This window comes from Neocloeon triangulifer, unplaced genomic scaffold (genome assembly GCF_031216515.1).
Source record: "Neocloeon triangulifer isolate White Clay Creek 2 clone unplaced genomic scaffold, ASM3121651v1 ptg000002l, whole genome shotgun sequence".
NCBI classification, from domain to species: Eukaryota; Metazoa; Arthropoda; class Insecta; order Ephemeroptera; family Baetidae; genus Neocloeon; species Neocloeon triangulifer.
In genome coordinates this window covers 9,075,209-9,093,751 of record NW_026775545.1, presented here as the reverse complement: position 1 = coordinate 9,093,751, position 18,543 = coordinate 9,075,209, and the positions used below count along the sequence as shown (strand labels likewise).

Sequence of the window (18,543 nt, the reverse complement as noted above, 5' to 3'; positions counted from 1 at the left end):
TGCTTTATATGAAAAGCGTCATATTCAATTCTTCTCGCAAAATCCAGACGCCAACAATTTTGAGAAGCAAACAATGCATCATTGTGCGGCGCGGAAGCTCAAGGTCCCTGAACTACACCCTTTTTGTTAAGATTTTTTACCATTGATATTTTTTTTTTAAATAAGTCAAGAGAAGAAAATATATTAAAATGTAACAGCTTTAGAACATATTATACTTTTAAAAGAGCAAAAGTAAATTGGATTTTTCTTTAATAAAAATGTAAATAAATCTTGATTGAATTATTTTCTCATGTTCATTCAATAAAGACACCCTCTTAAAATGCATAAATATCTTTTGAGTAATAACATTAACTTGCTCTATAGCTCCCCTGCTTATTTTCTTTGAACGCCCACTCGATAGAAATGAATAATTTATAAACAAAAAACGAGAGGCGCGCGCGCAAATCTATTTTATTTGAATAAAAGTGAGTGCTGCAGAATAAAATAGGCCATTGCGCCAACCTTAAGAGCCACGTTTTCATTTCTGTATTGCAGCCATCATGGCTCTTTTAGATCCAATAACACCCGAATCTGGAGAGCTGCTGGGGGAGATACCTGCATTCGAGCGACAGCGCACTCGGGGGTGAGCAACCCCCGGAGCTCTTTTGACTCGCGTCGCTCTGCACAAAAGTTCGATTTTCACAGGGGTTCTTGCAGGGTTGGGCAGCAGTTGGGTGTCGAGTTTTATCTCGGCGGCGGAATCGAGCCGTGCTTGTGCTTGTGTGTGGCTGTGAGAGAAAACGGCAGCCTTCAATAAATCACGCACTTTTGCCGGCTGAATTGAATACTGATGAGCGGCGATGATAGCACCGCAATAATAATGCCAACGCATATTTTCATACTTTCTGCTCAGGCTCACATACTTGTAAGGCTTCTTCCTCGCCGCCGTGGGTTGGAGACGCAAGAGAAAGATACGGCGGAGAGTTACGAGTTTCGTATTATTCCAACTCTCGGACTGAATATTAGATTTCCTGAGCCGCTGCGATGACATTCTGTTTATTTTCGGATTGGTGAGAGCGACGATTCTATCCCGTCGACTGCGGGGTGCAGCGAGGGAGGGCGGAAGTTGGGGTCATGTGACTAGAAAATTTAATCCGTTCGGGTCTCCAGTTAAGAAAAACTTTGGTTTCCTTGACACGTTCTGAATGTCTGTTGGGAATGTTTTCTTCAAATTGAAAATGTAATCAAAATCTAGAAGGCCACACACAAAGAAATGAATTTTATTTATTTGATAAAAATAAAAATTATGTTTGTTTTTCTGATATTTTTAATTAATCCATTAATTTGCTTTATACATTTATCTCAAGGAAAAAATATTTGTTTATCCATTCAATTGTTGAAAAAAATTTATTTAAAAAAAAATTAATGGACAAATCAGCACCACCACTAGCAGAATTTTGCTGTCGAGATGATATATGCGATATTTAAAAATTTAAATTATATTTTAAATATTCAAATAATTATTTTCTCTAGTAATATATTCTTAGTTTTAAATTGAAAGTCAAATTGCTAATTTGATTTTTACTTTTTACGATGTTGAAACTGGCTTTACCTTAATATGGCATAAATCTGAAATTTAAAGAATTAATACTTGAGTTAATTTTTTACATTATTAATAAATTTTGAAATAACTTAAATTTTCAGATTCATAAAGATTGTATTAAATTTATTAGTTGACTGCAGTATATTTTCCTTATTATTTATCTGTCTTGTTATTTATCAAGTGCGGAGTTTGCTCTCTGCGTGAGAGTTGTGTGTTTGTTTTGCAGAAGTGTTGTCGATAATGAAATTGAAGTGCTGTGTGCGAAAACATGGCCATATTGCATCGGAGACGAGCAGCAGGGAGAATGCCTTTTTGTACTTCTCGCCCCCATAGAAGAGGCACTTTCGCAATGTAGCAAAATGTCTTTTCTCGCCTCATAGGAAGAAGACGTCGTCGGAGCTAAGCAAACACTCCCTCGACGCCAGCAGGTCTCAGCAAGGGAGGCCAAACGAGGATGGGAATAATAATAAGAGAAAGAGCGCCAGCAGCAGCCAGAGAAAGAGAGAAAGAAAAAAACTCACACAGCTCTTTTCCTCTCGTCGTCGGATCCACATTGTATTTCTGCCGCCGCTCCATATTTCTTTTTTATCTCCATAATATTCTGGGAAGGATTTTCTGCTGTCGCTGGCTTCTCTCTAATGTATTGATTCATAATGCAGCAGCGGCGCCATTTACATATTTTCTTATATTGTAACAGCTGTATTTGATTTAAATAAAAAATCTTCTCCCCGCGCGCGCACGGCCCACGGGAGGATATATTAAATTTTCATTAGCACGCAGTATGCCTGTGGAAAATAAATCACGCAATGCGCCATAAATATTTCAAGATTGCCCGCTCTCTCTCGCTGCTGCATTTTTCCAGCACGATCTTGATCTGCTGCTGCTGGAAAAGAGATTTATTTCTACTAATCCCCGGCGCAGAGTTTTTTCCTCTCTGGGGAAAATCGGATAGAAAGCTTTTTATACATTCGGAAAACGCGCGCGGCGGGGACGAAAAGTTACACGGACGTGCCGTGCGTTTCCAAAACTCTTCGAGAGAGAGAGAAAGAGAGGGCACGATGAGCTATTATTACCCGGCAGTCAGCTGAAGCGGCCATTATATCGAGTGAAGGAGCCGAAAAAAGCAGCCTCGCGTGTTGTTAGAAAAAATAATTGGCGCTCAATTCGGAGTCATTAAAAACTGATTAGAGATCAGAGTCCAGCAGAGTTTTATATAAATTACGACTTGCTCGCTCAAATAATTGGCCAGATTAATTCACTAGAGATTTATTTTCTCTGAGTCGTTTTGTGCTTGAAAAATAAACACGTTTGAAGACAGAGCGTTGTTCGTTCTTTCTCTCGATCAAAGGCTCTCGCTGCCTCAAAAATATATCACGTGTGTGCTGCAACTAAAAGGCCTCTTACGCTGGCCAAATAAATAAAGTGTCCTCCACACCCTGCTTGAAACACGGACGCTGAGGTACGCGCAGTACCTAAATATAAATTAACTAGCACCACTCCACTGCTATTTCTAGGTCTTAATTCTTCGCTCCCCTCCGCTCCTACCCCACGAGATATAATATTTCAGCGGCGTGGCGATAAAGTAGATTTATTTACAACGCAATTCCTACATCGGTAAATCAAGAATAAATATAAGCGAGGCTCGATTGCAGAGAGTCAAAAATTGCCAAATTTTGGTACATCGTGACGTTCGAAATCGAATTTTCTTTAAATTTCGATATTAAAATTCCAACAACTCTCTCATTACTGCAGATGTAACAAGTGATAAGATGAAAAGGAAAGAAAAAAATTAAATTACAGTTTAGGTCATGATTGCCATGAACCATGAACTTTTGGTGGTTATGCAACCTGCTCCTCAGACTCACCTGGACAATTGCATGCCTTTTATAGCTCATGATGATCAAAAAATTAATATAATATTTTTATTCATTGTTTATTGGTGTCTTACAATTCAAAAAATTGTGATGAGAAATATAAATCAGAAAAATACCAAATTGATAAATATCATATTTTCTTATTTCCATATAATCATCCCAATCTACAAAATGACTAATTATGTTCTTACAACCGCTCAAATGCGCCTTAAAATGTATGAAAAAAAAACGATTTAATTACTGTTTACTCTGTGATGTTAACCATCAAAATGTTAACAAGCAAAATCCACACTAATTATTTTATGAGTATCAATTTATTCATAAGCAATATCAATTTGAAGATATTTTACTGACTAATAATAATTTTGCCAACCTGCACGCTCACCGAGCACAGTGATTTAATCCAACTTGATGAAATAATCATCACGTTGATGATGACCATACTTGGCAATTTAATGAGCAATCTAATTATAATATTGATCGGAATCAGCGGCGCAGCGTAGCAGCAGCAGCATCACTCTGAATGAAGAAATCATCAAACCCGGCGGCCGGCCGGGGTAATAAATGCGAATCGCGCTGAATGTGGGCAGTGGGACGGCGCATCGAATATCATATCCGAGAGCACTTTGTCCATAATGCATGATAATGGGTGCTGAGTGCGAGAGCAGGCTTAACACATGTAATTATTATCCTAGCCATTATGATTGTTTGATTGCGAGAATTATGAGGCGTGAATCAGCCTTAATGCAGCGCGCGAATGTGCTGAATTTATGCGATGGGAGGATGGCCATTAATGTGTATCACAGGCGTGGCTGCGAATCAAATCGCCTGTAAGTTATGCACACGGCACGGCAGCGCGCGCGCCAGCATGATAATTAAGCCTGGGCTTTGGAGATTTGCACACGCCGATTGTAATTCCCTAATTAATCTGGCCAGTGCGTCGAGGGTGACGGGACACACCGGAGCTCACGCGAAATCGATTTAGGTCTAGGTTAATTAAATTGATTGATTAATTTAATCAAAAGTAATGCGGCAGCCAATGCAGATGGTTAAAAAATTAATAATATTATAGTCATTTTTATATGCCAATAATAAATTTGATAGTGAATGTAAGAGTATTGATACTCTTACATTGATCAATAATTAAAAATTTAATTTTTAACTGAAAAAATTAATTTTATTTTAATAGTTTTTAAGTTTCTTCAATTTTAGCTTAATTTTAAAGATTACTAAGATTTTCATATTTTACTGTATCAAATTATTAACAGCACGTGATTTTAAGATACGATTAAAATGGAGACATCTGGTATTCTTATTGTAGACAAATGTAATATTTAATTAAATAACTATATCTTGCACTAACTATATCTTCAGAAATCAAATGCTGGGCAAGAGATCATTTAAATACAGGCCGCATTGAATGAATCAATTCATTTTTACTCCGAAGTCCAAATGATTGAGGACAAAAACTCTTCAGCATTAATAGTTAATTAATTATGTTTATCCAAGGTTTAAAACTATTTTTTAGTACTAATTTAACTTTTAATTAAATTCTAAACAATTTAATTTTCAATCAACCAGCAATTACATGTATGGCATAAATAAACTTCTGGCTTTTGTTTCAAGATTCATTTGTCTTAAAGTGAAGAGGAGTCCTATTCAAAATGGATAGGCTTCCCGGCGGATTTAATGGCCATTTTGCAATTTAAGAGGTGGTGCCTTAGGTTGCGTGTTCGAGGCATTTTCTTTCTTTTTCTCAGCGCAAAAATGCTGTTTCTTTGAGCGTCATGGCTGCATTATTTACGAGGCTGGTGCGAATCTCTTGTGTGTGTTATTTTTTGTGAGATTCGTTTTCAGACTCGGCCTGCCGCTTTTTTCTCTTATTTCACTCTCTCGCTCCACACGAGAACGAAAAATCTGCTGCTCGTTTTATTTAATATTAAACAGAGCAATAAATCGTGTAGCTGGATGCTTTAATGGCGATACAAGTGGACTGTTTCAGGATCTTATTTCAAGTCCGCCCTTGTGTTCGGCCAACCAAATAACTCGGCGGCGAACACAAGACTCGCTCAGCCATAATGCAACTCCCATGTCACCTGGTCCATTGTTAGCCTCTCGCAAAGAAACATCTCCACACACGCACGGCTTGTTTATTTATTTTTATTTATTTTATCGCCGCGAACAAAGGAAAAAATTGCTTAATTAATGCCGCGTGTATTCGTGAAAAACATCTCTTCCCTTCCAGTGGAAAATAAATTGTAATGGTCGTTGTATATGTAATGCGGGGGAATGGCAAGTGTGGCGGAATTTGCTTCGATTTGTTTTGCATTATCGAGTGGAAAAACTGCATGCAGCTGTGGAACTCTCTGGGGCTCGGCGGGCGGGCTCGAGAACTCCATGTTGGGCGCACCAGGTTCCCACTGAATCACGTGGCGAACACAAAACACTCGTTACAGGACCACTAAGTAAGTGTGTATAAGAGCAGAGAGTTGAGTGAGATCAGAGACGGGGAAATAAATAAACGCGCAGTCGTATTTCAATGTTGGTCCAATTAGTGGCTGATTTTGACTTTGCACGAAAGATATAAATTACGTAAATTCATTATTTAATTTGTTCCTGAAGTATGTTCAAATAAATTAAAAAGGTTACGCCGTCATGATTTGGATGTTATTATATTGTTTATTTTAAATTCTCATAGCTGCTTTATTTGTGTACCACAAGGCAATCTCTGCCTATAACGAGATACATCATGCAAAATTGCGAAACATTCAAAATTATAAATAAAAACTACAAGAAATTTGAGTTAGAAAAAAAATTACACAATAGTTTCTTGAAAACTTTTCTCACATTGATGCATAATAAAATAAAAGTAAGAGCATTTTCAGTATATCAACTGACCATCTCAATATCGATTTTACAATCAAAATTATCTCAGTTTTGCATGAGAAGGTAATTAATTTAATAAAATATTATTTCTTCAATCATCAGAAAAGACAATTTAAAGCAGCACAACTTATTGCAGAGAATTGGTTTAATTTACAATAATAATTATAAAAATAAAAATATAATAAAGTATGAAATGATAAATATAAAATAGATTACATATTTTAATTTAATATTAAAATAAAAGAAAAATATAATGACTGATATTAATATTTAATCTGCTTTCTTGCTTATAATTGGTATATTGAAGATTTACATGAATGCTGCATGTAGTCCATAATAACATAATATTGAAATAATTGCTATCTTTCCTGCGCTCCACATCCCACACTTCATGGACAATCATTATTCATGAACTTAAAAATCTACAAAACATGCATAATTTCCGACAGTTCATTCTCGTTAACCGCGTGATAAACGACCACATGCATCTTTCATTTTCGAATCCGGAGGGCGTTTGTGCAGTGCCAATTAATTGGTGGTCTGGTAGGCCTCGCCGGGTCAAAGTTGAAACGTGACTTGGATGCTGCTGCTGCTGCGGGTAGCAACTCTCGCCGCGATTATACACATTGTAGCGCGCGACTGGACACAAAACCACCGCATGCACGGCGCGGCCAATCAATAAATTTCGCTCGGGCTAATCCCCGCGAATGTGCAGAATCATGGCCGGCCGTATCTCATCGTTAGTGCTTGGCTGCGCTGGTGTGCAGTCTACATCAGATAAAATTATCGCGCCGCTCATTTGTGCTGCTGGTTAATACTCGGCCAATACTCTTGGACTGTTAATTGCGCGGAAAATCATGCCGCTCTGCCGCCACCGTGCCCAGATTAAAAAATAAATTTCGAATCGGTACGTTAAATTAAAACGACTAACGAGTGAGCGAGCAGCGCTATATATACAGTCGTGAATTTAAACCAGCCAATCTATTTAGTCGATATCGGTTTTCGTATGCGCACTCGTTTTTTTTTCTTTATGATGTCAACCCGGTTTTTACTATTTGAAATTATAATATGTAATTTGTCTGATATCCTCGGTTTAATAAGAAAGCCTTAACAATTAAAAGTATACAATTTAATAAGAAAATGGAAATGCTTATGCTAATTGAAATAATTTAATGTTTATTTTTTGGGGGTAAAATATAGATAAGATTTAAGATCCTTTGAAGGAAAGGAAACTAACCTTAAAGTTAACTCTTTCATTGCACATCTCTTTTCTTTTGTGAGGCATTTTTATGTTTGGTTTTTTTTATTTTTTTTTATGTTATTTCAATAGCCACCAAATTATTACTGATTATTTATTATTGACTCAATAATCCAAATGTTGTTGCGTTAAAAATTAATATTAGCACAATGAAGTGGACAACTTTAAACATAATCAATTCAAATAAAGTTCAACAAAAAAATTTATTGCTTGTATAAAAATAAAAACAAAAATTTTCATGATTACAATAATACAAATTGTACCATATTAAATAAATCAACGTTATAGTTAATATAAACAAATTTAATAAATAATATAAAAAAATTTGAAAACAATCTCAAATTTTATACAAATAAAAGTTATTACATTGTATTAAAACTTGTCTAATTTAAAACTTAACTTTCATAGAGTAAAGTTTTTTTTATTTGTTGCTAAATTGAAGCAAAATGATTGAACAGAAACGCACCACCATATCTTTGCAATAATATTTTCCACATCCGTGCGTGCTAAAGAATATAAAATCGATCGGCTGTGGCTCAGCCGTCACACCATAAATCATTTTTCTGACTCTCGATTTGGGTGGAATTATCAGTGGACGACGGAAATTTACGGCCGAGCGCGCGCGAGACTCGCCCCGGGGGTCTTCATTAATATTTTTTCGCACGGCACTCCATTTTTCTTTCGATGGGACCCACTGGCTGGGTGCAGCCGTTCCGGACCATTGGCCTGCGACAAAAGTCACCTCTCTGCATATCCACTTAATTGTGATGCATTTGTCTAATGGCCGCCTGCGTGAGGAAGACCCTGGCAGGACCAACAGCGCGGAAAATGACACAAAGGGGCACGTGCCGGGCTCATCCGGACGCCCATTCTCTGCGCAAACATCCCCCATGGATCAAAGGGTGCTACCGAGAGTGCGGTGCATGCTGCGGATGTTGGACGATTTTATAGAGAGAGTGCTGTGGCTGCAACACGCAAAACTCTCTCGCCGGATCTCTGCATGGCGTTTTCCTTTGGGGCCCCTAAAGGCTCATAAATTATAATGCGAGAGACGACCCCGTGTTATTAAAACGTAGAGAACAAATTTTATGGCGAAATAAGGGCTCTCTCATGTATATGAAAAATTTCAAAGCTAAATTCTTAATTTTATTCCTTATAAAAAATTAATTTGAATAATTTCTTGAAAATGGAATATAATTATATATGAAAATAGCGAACATCAAAAGATTAAGAATCGTAACTAAAGCACCCTCAAGTAATGTAACAAAATAGTTGAAATAAAACTTCTCCTACCTTAATTTTTAGGAAGCTGATTTATACACCAGAGGATCTGAAATTAGAAAGAAAATTGTTACAAACAAAGAATATTATTGAAGCAAAAATTTCTACAATTAGAAACAAACGAAAGACTGGTGAGAAAAGAAATTTAGTGGCTCTTAAAAGGATCCATAAATTTTAATCCCCGCTAATTGAGCCCCAGCAGCGTGTTTAGTATCATAAATTACAAAAGCCATCCCAACTTGAATTATGCATCAAAAACAAGGACCATTTCTATTTAAGTAATTAAGCGGTCGTGCTGTGTAGGGGTCAACTCGAACCCACACACGAAATATGCATTTCCTCTCTTTCTTAATACACGTGATGGACGAGGAAAGGATAGTAAATCAATATATTTAGCACCGACGGATTTAAAATGAGCCACAGGCCTGTTATTTTTTTCTTCAAATTTTTGTTCTTGGGAATTTGCTGCAGTTAACATAATTTGAGGTGATTTACCTCTCTATAAGATGCATTCCTCCGCGTCGGAAAATGCTCTTTTTTCAAGTATAGTCCTATAGGGGTCGTAAACACGAGCTTGACATAGCTGTGCAGGCTCGGGAATTTTTATTTTGCCTCTGAAATTGGAGCAGTCCGCTTTATAAATATTTTGAGACGGCAATTAAGACAGTAAATATCCTCAGAATGGCACCTTCAAATTCCGGGCTCGAAAAGCATTTAGACTTACTAGATTTTTCCGACCAAGTGTTTGAAAGGAAATATACAGAACCGGTACTGCACCATAAATAAAGGAATTGTAGTGAAAAATGTTTGTTTATATATCATTGCACACAGTAGGAGCTAATTGCGCAATTGGATGATTTAGGTGGACATAAAATTAAATTAATGCTGCTGGAATCTCATCCTCTTTATGTAAAAAAAACCCAAGAGCCTTGGAAGTTGTCTCATATTTAAACAGAAAACAGAATAAAATCGCCGGCTACTGCTGCGTTTCCAAATTTATAGTTCACTTCAAGTGGGCCGCCCTGGGCAGTAATTTAACGCCTCTCACTTAATAAATTCCAATTATTTTTTGCTTCTCAATCTTTTTGATAAATTTATTTATTTTAATTTTTTTGTTAATCAAATATTTCCACCGTCAAAAAGGAATACATTTTTAGTAGAATTAAAATGAAATCTCTTGCGATCTGATTTCTAGGAAGGGGCGCACTCCGTGGCCACACACAAAACACAATCCCTTCTCAATATCCGAAGGCTGTGCGTTTCCTTTGGACCATGTATGTGAGCGAGCAATAATTTATACCGCCATAAATATAGAACTGCAACAGCACCCACATATTTCTTGCACGCTCTTGAGCAGCGCCAGTGAATTAAGCCTTGGCAAGAAGTTAATGTTTTTTGGTGCGTGTTCTCCAGGCCGGGTGACTTACAGCCCTGCGTGTGACACCATCAGCCCTTCCAGAATTATGAACCGCCGCCCTTGGCCCATACCAAAGGTTATGTGGCGCAAACCACGGCGGTTCTGCTCCAAAAACCCACAATATTTAAAAAAGATGCTAGTTAAAAAAAAATGTTGTATTTTTTTATAATTTAAATATTATAAGCTTTTAAAAATTTTAATATTTTGATTAAAAAATGTTTTTTTGTATTTTAATTACAATTAATATTTATATCTATTAAAGAGAGAAAACATTTTATATTTTAATATTGTCCCTTCAAAAGATACTGTATAAAATTTGAATAATTACAAATTACAAATAAATTCTTGGGACATGTTTCTTACAATTATATAATTAAATATTACATTTTAAAAAGGGGTTTTATAGTGATCTTTAAAAATTAAAATGATTTATTCATATTGAATTATGCATAATATAGTATGTTTTGTAATATGCTCACAATGAGGTGGTAACAATTAGAGAAAAGTAACATTTATATTCAGTCAAAGCTTTTTAATGTTTATCTAATGTTTGAGGAAGAATTTTACGATGAAGAAAAATATACCTGACTTTACAATGCGAATCACAAACAAATTCAGTCAATATAAGATACGACATGATATAATTGAATTTAGACTGATTTCAATATATAATTTAACTTACATGAAATTTATAATTATACTGGCCTTTTGTTTTCCTGATCAAATTAATCATTTAAATTTTTCCATCCAGGGTTCTAAGCAAGCTTCTGCACAATTTCATCTCCAGGTTTATTGGTGAGCAAGCAAAATAGGATTTGGCGCAGATAAGTGAATGTGTGTTCTTTTTGGCCGGTAGCAATATCGCTGCGAGTGAGGATAAGTTACGGTCCAACTTGGTTCAATAATAACATTCGAGCTAGAGCCAGCAGCTAGTGTGAGCGAGGAAAAGGAGCACACACGGCCCTCTCTTCTTTCTTTGTTCCATCTCGGTTATTACAAATAGGGCTATATTTATACCGTTGGCCATTATCTCGGTGAAATATTCTCGCAATGAGACATTTGGGCGCCGGCGAGGACGGGCAATCCACACACAGGCCAACATTAGACTCTGAGAGGGAAAATAATAAAAAGCAGGGGCGTCTGGGAAGCAGGAAAAGGAGCAAATCATCGCCCGGAGCAGGAAAAAATACGCAGAGTAATGAGGTGGAAATGGAAAAGGAACGCTACGAGAGAAGAGCAGAGGCAGCTAATCTCGCTCTCGCCAGACAAAGAAAAATAAAAACGCCGAGCTGGAAATTCTTTTATTTGGGAGCTTTGGGGCCAGGAATGTGCGCGCGGTACACATCACAAGAGATAAAATGTTGCGCAAAAGGGGCACTTCTTCTTTCAGACTGAAGTGAAGCTCCTCAAGATTGCTAAGAAATGTCGTTTTTTCCTAGAACGGATTGATTTTTTTTACATGAGAAGAAAATAAGAAACAATAAGCAAAAATTCTAGAGATGAATGCCGATTTTTTATAGTTTTGCTTTTAGTATTTCCCTATAACATAATTAAAACATGTTGTCGTAAAATTAATTTTAATGTAAATATAATTTATTTATGTTAAATTATCCACCATTAGTTTCTAAAAGCGAAGTTCAATTAAATTTAACAATATTGATTTGGTTCTGCTATGATATAATAAGATTAGTTTTAATTAAACTGGAATGAACTCAAATTTATCCAGTATATTTTATTATTGTGTAAGCAACTTATTATGGAGAATTTGTAAGACAAAACAAAAAATTTCTTGGCTCAATTCCTTTTTCAGATAAAGAACGAAATGAATTGAATTGAATGATTGAGTTTTGAAAAGTATTCTATAATTTTTTAACATCGGAACCGTTAAAACGTACCAAAAGTGTTTTTAGCCTATTTTATCATCCCATAGATGTAAGCGAATTTCTAAGAAATTTTGCACACCAGCACACTAAAGCTTTAAATAGGATGGATGCCGAATATAGAAATTCACTCATGTCAAAACTCTGGATATGAATTATGGAAGAGCTTTAACCATTCTAAATCAAGCTTCGCTCATAATTTCAAACCTGTTTCAACTCCAATATCCCTCTGGCTTTATAGTCTCCCTTGACAGTTGGGCGCCAAAAAATGTAAATCCGATGCAAATTCCTATGTTAATGAGCTTTAAAAATGCAGCTTCGACATTGAAAAATGTGCAGCTTGGTTGGATATACTCGAGCGGAATACAAAAAATGGAGGCCTGATCGGAAAGCGAATATCCCATTGTTGCATCAGTGGGAGATAAAAGCGCACGCGGATTTGCTGTCGAAAGCCGGAAGCTTTCGCAGTTGTGCGCATAAATCAACGTGCATCTCCCTTTTCGGAATATTAAATTGGAATCGGTCGTACATCAGCAGCAAGTGTGTACTTTTCCATCCCTCCTCCACTTTCCAATTCAATAAGCAAGTGCAATAAAGAAAATTTGAATGTAAAACTACTATACACGCTGGCACGCGCGCTAAATTCGGCCCCATGTGCGTCTCGTTATTCTCAAATATTTATTTATTCTTCATTTAACACCCCCGGACGAGAAGCGCCACGCAGCAATGGCCGCTCATCGTTAATAAATTCTAATCTCATTTAATCCCTGGTCATCCTTCACGCGCTTAAAACCAGTTAACCAGCTCGTAAATTCAGCGCCCAGGGAAATTAAAAACGGCCATGCCGTGCGTTTTAATTTTATGGAATGGGTGGACACATGACCAGCTTATTATTTTGTTCATCTCATCCGCATACGCAGCAGAGACTCTTTCATTTCTGCGCTCGTCTCGTGTAATTAAAAGTCAAAATTTAATTGAATCAAAAGCGCCACGCCGCTGCTGGCGTGTTCACATGAAATATTTCGGACCTAATCAACTTTTTGATTGCGTTTGTCCCTCTGAAAGAACGCACACAAAATAATGAACGTGTAAGCGGCCAACGCGTCATGCCTCTATATAATTCACTCGGACGTACCTAATTAAATTTAAAAGTAGTGCATATGAGGGTCCTTTTTAGAGAAATCTTTTTAAGTAAAGGAGGGTCTGCAAAGGGCGTTGATCTCAATTTTAAGTCTTGTGATGTAGTTCAGTGACCCAAAACTGCAATGAGCGCATGGAAAAAATGTTAAAAATATTTAATAAAGCATTTCACATTGAAAATAGTAAGTAAAAAAAAAAATGAGATAGAAAGTGAAAATGAAAAATTGAATAAACCAGAGTTTGCTTGATTATTGTCTATTGATTAATTTAATACAAACATTCCATTACGATAAAATAAAATTAAAAAAAAAGCTAAATTTAGCAAACTCTTGCATTTATATAACTTTTGAAATCCTGGTTAGAGATGTGTATTTCTATTTAATTTTTCTTCTCTCATTCATTTGCTAAAATCAGTTGGATATTGTATAAAAAAAATGAAAATCTAATAAATTTCACGTTTCGAGGCCCTTAATGTTTTATTAAAGTCAGTGACGTTTTATAAATTCTTTGACTTTTGGAACATCGCATCAGATGAAATTTGCAAGTCAAATATATAGCGTCCCATTACATCACCAGGTGCGTTCGTCAAAAGTTTCCCCGCCCCACGATTTCGACGACGATTAATTCAAAACTCACCTTATTTTAATTAAAACGAGGACTCTTAATAACAGGTCGCGACTTTTCAGAATTGCAAATTATAATAGGGCAGGTCTCAATTTTCCCTTCAAAATCGTTGAACCGCGTCCATCAATTGCGCCATTGCATTTCAGCATTATTTTTTTGCAAAAGAAAAATAAAGTCATTATACGCTGCTCCTCCAGCCGAGAAATTTAAATAATAATAGATGCAGCTCTTCAAAAACCAAATTGCTCTTCGAGTTGGCTTGAAACGAACGCCGCCGCAGCGGCGGCAGCATCTCTCACCGCACGTCTGCAAGAAGTTTTATTTCTGCAAAATGGAATGAATAAGCAATAGATTACACGAGTGCTTTGGTGATAAATAAACAGGCGCACAGGCTTTCCAAAGCAGCTCGTATACTTCTTGTTGTCCAGTCGAGATGGAAAACCTGTTTTAAGCCGAGCCCCGCCAGCAGCACTTTTTGAATATATATTCACATACTCAAAAAGAATTCGTCCCGACCACGCAGACCGAAAAAATATAAAAAATCTCACATCAGACGGCTCAGAAATAACATGGCCGTGAGGAGAGTTGCCTGATTGTAACTCAAGATATCGACAAGCGCCAAAAGCCAAATTACTTCTAAACGAACTTTCTGCACTTTTTTTAATTTTAATTATAGGCATGAATTTTCGCGGCCGGTAAATAATAATTAAGAGTTTTCTGAAGTCGCGTTAGACATCAAAGCCTGAGAAAGTCCTATGGCCAACTTCACACCGTACACCTGTTTTATTACATATAACAGGCCATGAAAATGGAATGGCTCATTACTGCGGCGCAACTCTCTGAACAAGCCCTCCGTCATTTTTATTCGAGCAGATACGCATCTAAATTGCATTCCCGGGCACGTACGTGTATGTTTTGTTTTCAAAAATGATTTATTTTGGCATTTAATGATTTTAATTAGCCATTTATCTGTCGTCTCCGATCTGCTTCAGAAATTTAAAATTAAAATGAAATATGAGATACGAGGCCAACAATTGCTCATGGCATATTTTGTTCAAAGTAATCTTAAAATATGTCAAGCATTGAAACGCAAGAAGTACTTCAAACGTAAACGCGATAAGTGCAAACTCGCGTGAGTAAATTTTATGCCGTTGATATAAAACTTAAAAATATAATTCCGTCTTCAAATTTAAATTATCAATTTCAGTAATCTGGTCTTTCCTGAGAGAAAATGCACGAATGCAGACTTAGATTAAATAGCTTTAAAATTTTTAACCCTGAGGAAAATTAGCTCTGGACGATAAAATACTAATTCCGCCAAGTGCCTGAAAGTCTGTGAATTAATTTTCTTGGCTTTTGAATGTTGAAAATTCCTCAGCCGTTTAGTTTTTGGCTCGGTGCCTGTTGAAAATCGAGCGAGAAAGCTAGACGGTGGACATCTATTGCACGCGTCGAGAACTGCCGGTTCGATTCACCTGCTGCACCAGCGACAGTGGAGAACTCACTCGAGTCGAGCTTGATTTTCTCTGCACCGATCGGCGCCGCCGAAATCAAACAGGGAATTTTTTTACTAAATTCAAAGGCGAGGAAAAATTTGGCCCTGAGGAGAGCTGCTGGAAAGTGTCTTTTACCTTGAAGGTGAATTATGACAATGGGGAAGAATGCGGCACATGTTGATTTATGGCCCCTATTGATTGCGTAACTGCAGCGCGCTGCTTTGGGGTTCTGTTTGAGCAGAGGGGTTGCTCCCGTGTCGATATGAAAAAAAAAACTTTAAAATTTAGTTATGGATTGGATGATTGGAATTATGAATAAAAATGTTTGAATGTTTGTAAATTTATAAATTTATCAAACGCCACAATGCTACAGAAATATTTTTTTTTAAATTCGGTATAATTATTGTTGTTAAATTCTTCATTTATTAAATAGTGTTTTATTAATAATTTATAGATTTCTGGATAAAGAAATTTTGACACAAAATGCGCCACCACTAAAAAGAATTGTTGTTTATTCCCCAATTTGCTGCAAAGAGTCAACTTTTGGTGTAATTTTTTTACTCAATCGCTTTTATTATATTTATTTTTCTCGTTCAATTGCAAGATTTATGCTTGAGAATGATTTGTGTTTCGCTGATTATAAAAACAGATGTAATTCTGAAGGAGATAATATCATTCCCAAAAAATGAAATATTTATATAATATAATATTTTCAAAAGAAGAAATGATTAAAAAATTCAAGCTTCATATTTTTGACAATATCAACAGATAATTTGAAAGAAAATAGAAAATTTTTCTTTCAACTCATCGCAAACCCTTAACAAAAAACATTTGATAGCCTATTCGTAAGACAATCTCTTCCATCCACAACGGCTGGGAGCAATTGGAAACAATTTGATGGCTGTAAAATTCACTTTCATGGCAGTGAGACGACGATAATTTTTATAGATGAGAATGCGCGTATATGTGTGTGTGGTTGAGTAAAATAAACCACCTGTTTATGAAATGTTTGGTTGGAGAGTGAGAGAGAGAAGCGTCGAGGTAGTTGTACAGTGGCTTTTGATGGGTGATTTGGTTTATTGAATGACATCATAAGACTAGAAGTAAAGTGGCAATACAGTTAAGGATAAGTGCGTTTGTTATGGGCCGCAGCTCTCTGTGTATGCCAAGTCGTCAAAGTGGCCGTAAAAACACAGTTTTAGACCAATGCGAAAATAAAAACTGACTGACTGGAGAGCGAGAAGAGGAGCCGCCGCTTCTTTTCGACTGCTTCGCTCGATTGCGGGTTTGCAGCCATTTGGGGCCACGCTTATTTAAATATTTGATCATTTTAGCCAGCACGCCGATATAGTTACTCTCCGCCGTTTATGATTTTATCTCCGCCGATTTCCGAGAGCAGATTTCCGACCCGTCTCTTATTTCGTGTCGTCGAATCGTAAAGCCAGTGGCTGGCGGCCAAATTAAGTGAGACGTTTCGAAAATGGGTAGTAAATTTTGGTACTGCTTGCTGCGTAGAAATTTTAACTTTTAAGGTCTCAGAAAAAAGATCTGAAAAAAATAAGTAAATTTCATTTTTAAAGAAAGAAAGGAAGGTGAAAAACTAATGAATGTAATAAAATAATTATATTTTACCAGAATTTTAAACATCTTAGTGAATTAGATACATAATAAAATGGTCTCAATGCTTGGTTTGAAATTTATTTATGTATTGAAATACTTCAAATTTATTTTTAATATTTATAACTATATGTAAAACTATAGAAAAATGTACTTTTACTGATGTATAAGTAATTTATTTTCTGAAAATCCTTGGACATGGAAATTTCTTGTATGTAAGCATAAAAATCTTCAAACGCTGAAGATAAAATTTTCTTTTTCCAAGTGTGATCTTCTCTCTCGGCCGTCAAGGAAACCGCAGAGCTGCAGTTTCTATATCGTTACATATCCTTTCTGTGCGAGAAAAGGAAGATAAAATATTATTGGTGACCCCATTTTTAATGCAGTGTCTCAGGCACGTATGTATATGTATGGATGGGGACAATAAATACATATCCCAAAGGCTCTTTTCCCATTTTCCGAAAGGAAAAGAGATGCAAATGGCTTTCGCGCAGAGCAGGAGTTATTCCTCTCCATAACTATTACAATAACTCTCGCGCGCGCAGCTCCTCCCTCGGCCTTTATTTCCCTTTATCTCTTCTTCTGCTTCTTGAGCAAGCCAACTTTTCCATCTCACGCTCTCCCTTTTTGCATACTTTGCATCGAATATTTGCCTCGGCGCGCGCGAGCAGCGCATAAAAAGGCACTGAGGGGATCACCATTCTCGGCTCTGTAAATAACTTTTTTCAATTGTTGGGCATTTGCATTTTTTATACTCGCCGGCAACGCTGCTTTGCACTTTGTTAAATTTGCACAAAGAAGCGAGAATGCAGAAGATTATATTTGGTCAAAACAGTTAGATTGGGCAACGCACATTTTGTATTTTAATTTTATTATATTAATTGTAGATATTTTTTATAGAGAAAATCATTTCAAGTATGGATGAGCATTAATCACGTTCCAGCAGTACTAATAAAATTTGCAAATTGTATAAGATCAAAGATTTATGCAATGCACAAAAAAATAATATTTTTTTTTTAAGTTTCCATCTATTTGATATTATTTAAAACGTTGGACAAATTCATAACGGATTTCAAAAGAACCTCACTTTAATTTGAAAAATATTATTATATTTTATACTATAATATTGAAAGTAAATATGAAATTTGAACTAAATTAAATAATTTGTTAAACAAAAAAAACCTTTAAAAAATAATGTTTGTCATGTATATTTAAATATTAACATTTTTCTAAACAGCTTGTTGAATTTGACTTTTTTTCAAAACATCATCTGACATTTAGATTGTGAGTCATTTTGATGCTCTGATGAATTCTGTTTACTTTTAAAAATAATTTATGTATTTGTTTTAAAATAACAAACTCCCAAAATAATGGACACTATTGTTTCCAATCCTAACATTTATTCCCTCATTTTCCATTCCACATTCAAACGGCGATTTCTCTCTTCCCCAGAGGCCGACTTTGGCTCTTTTCTGGCCATCCAAAACG

At 36.1% G+C, this 18,543-nt stretch overlaps 2 long non-coding RNA genes across 2 annotated transcripts in view; one reads left to right on the top strand and one right to left on the bottom strand.

The window, feature by feature from the left end:
* The window catches only part of LOC132205144 (uncharacterized), a 216,429-nt gene that overhangs the window by 3,090 nt on the left and 194,796 nt on the right, over nucleotides 1-18,543 (bottom strand). Inside the window, exon 8 of the long non-coding RNA XR_009442667.1 lies at nucleotides 8,894-8,930. This is a non-coding gene — a long non-coding RNA (uncharacterized LOC132205144). The remainder of the gene's footprint in view (nucleotides 1-8,893; nucleotides 8,931-18,543) is intronic.
* The window catches only part of LOC132205150 (uncharacterized), a 59,519-nt gene that overhangs the window by 17,597 nt on the left and 23,379 nt on the right, over nucleotides 1-18,543 (top strand). The gene's annotated exons all lie outside the window — the stretch shown is intronic.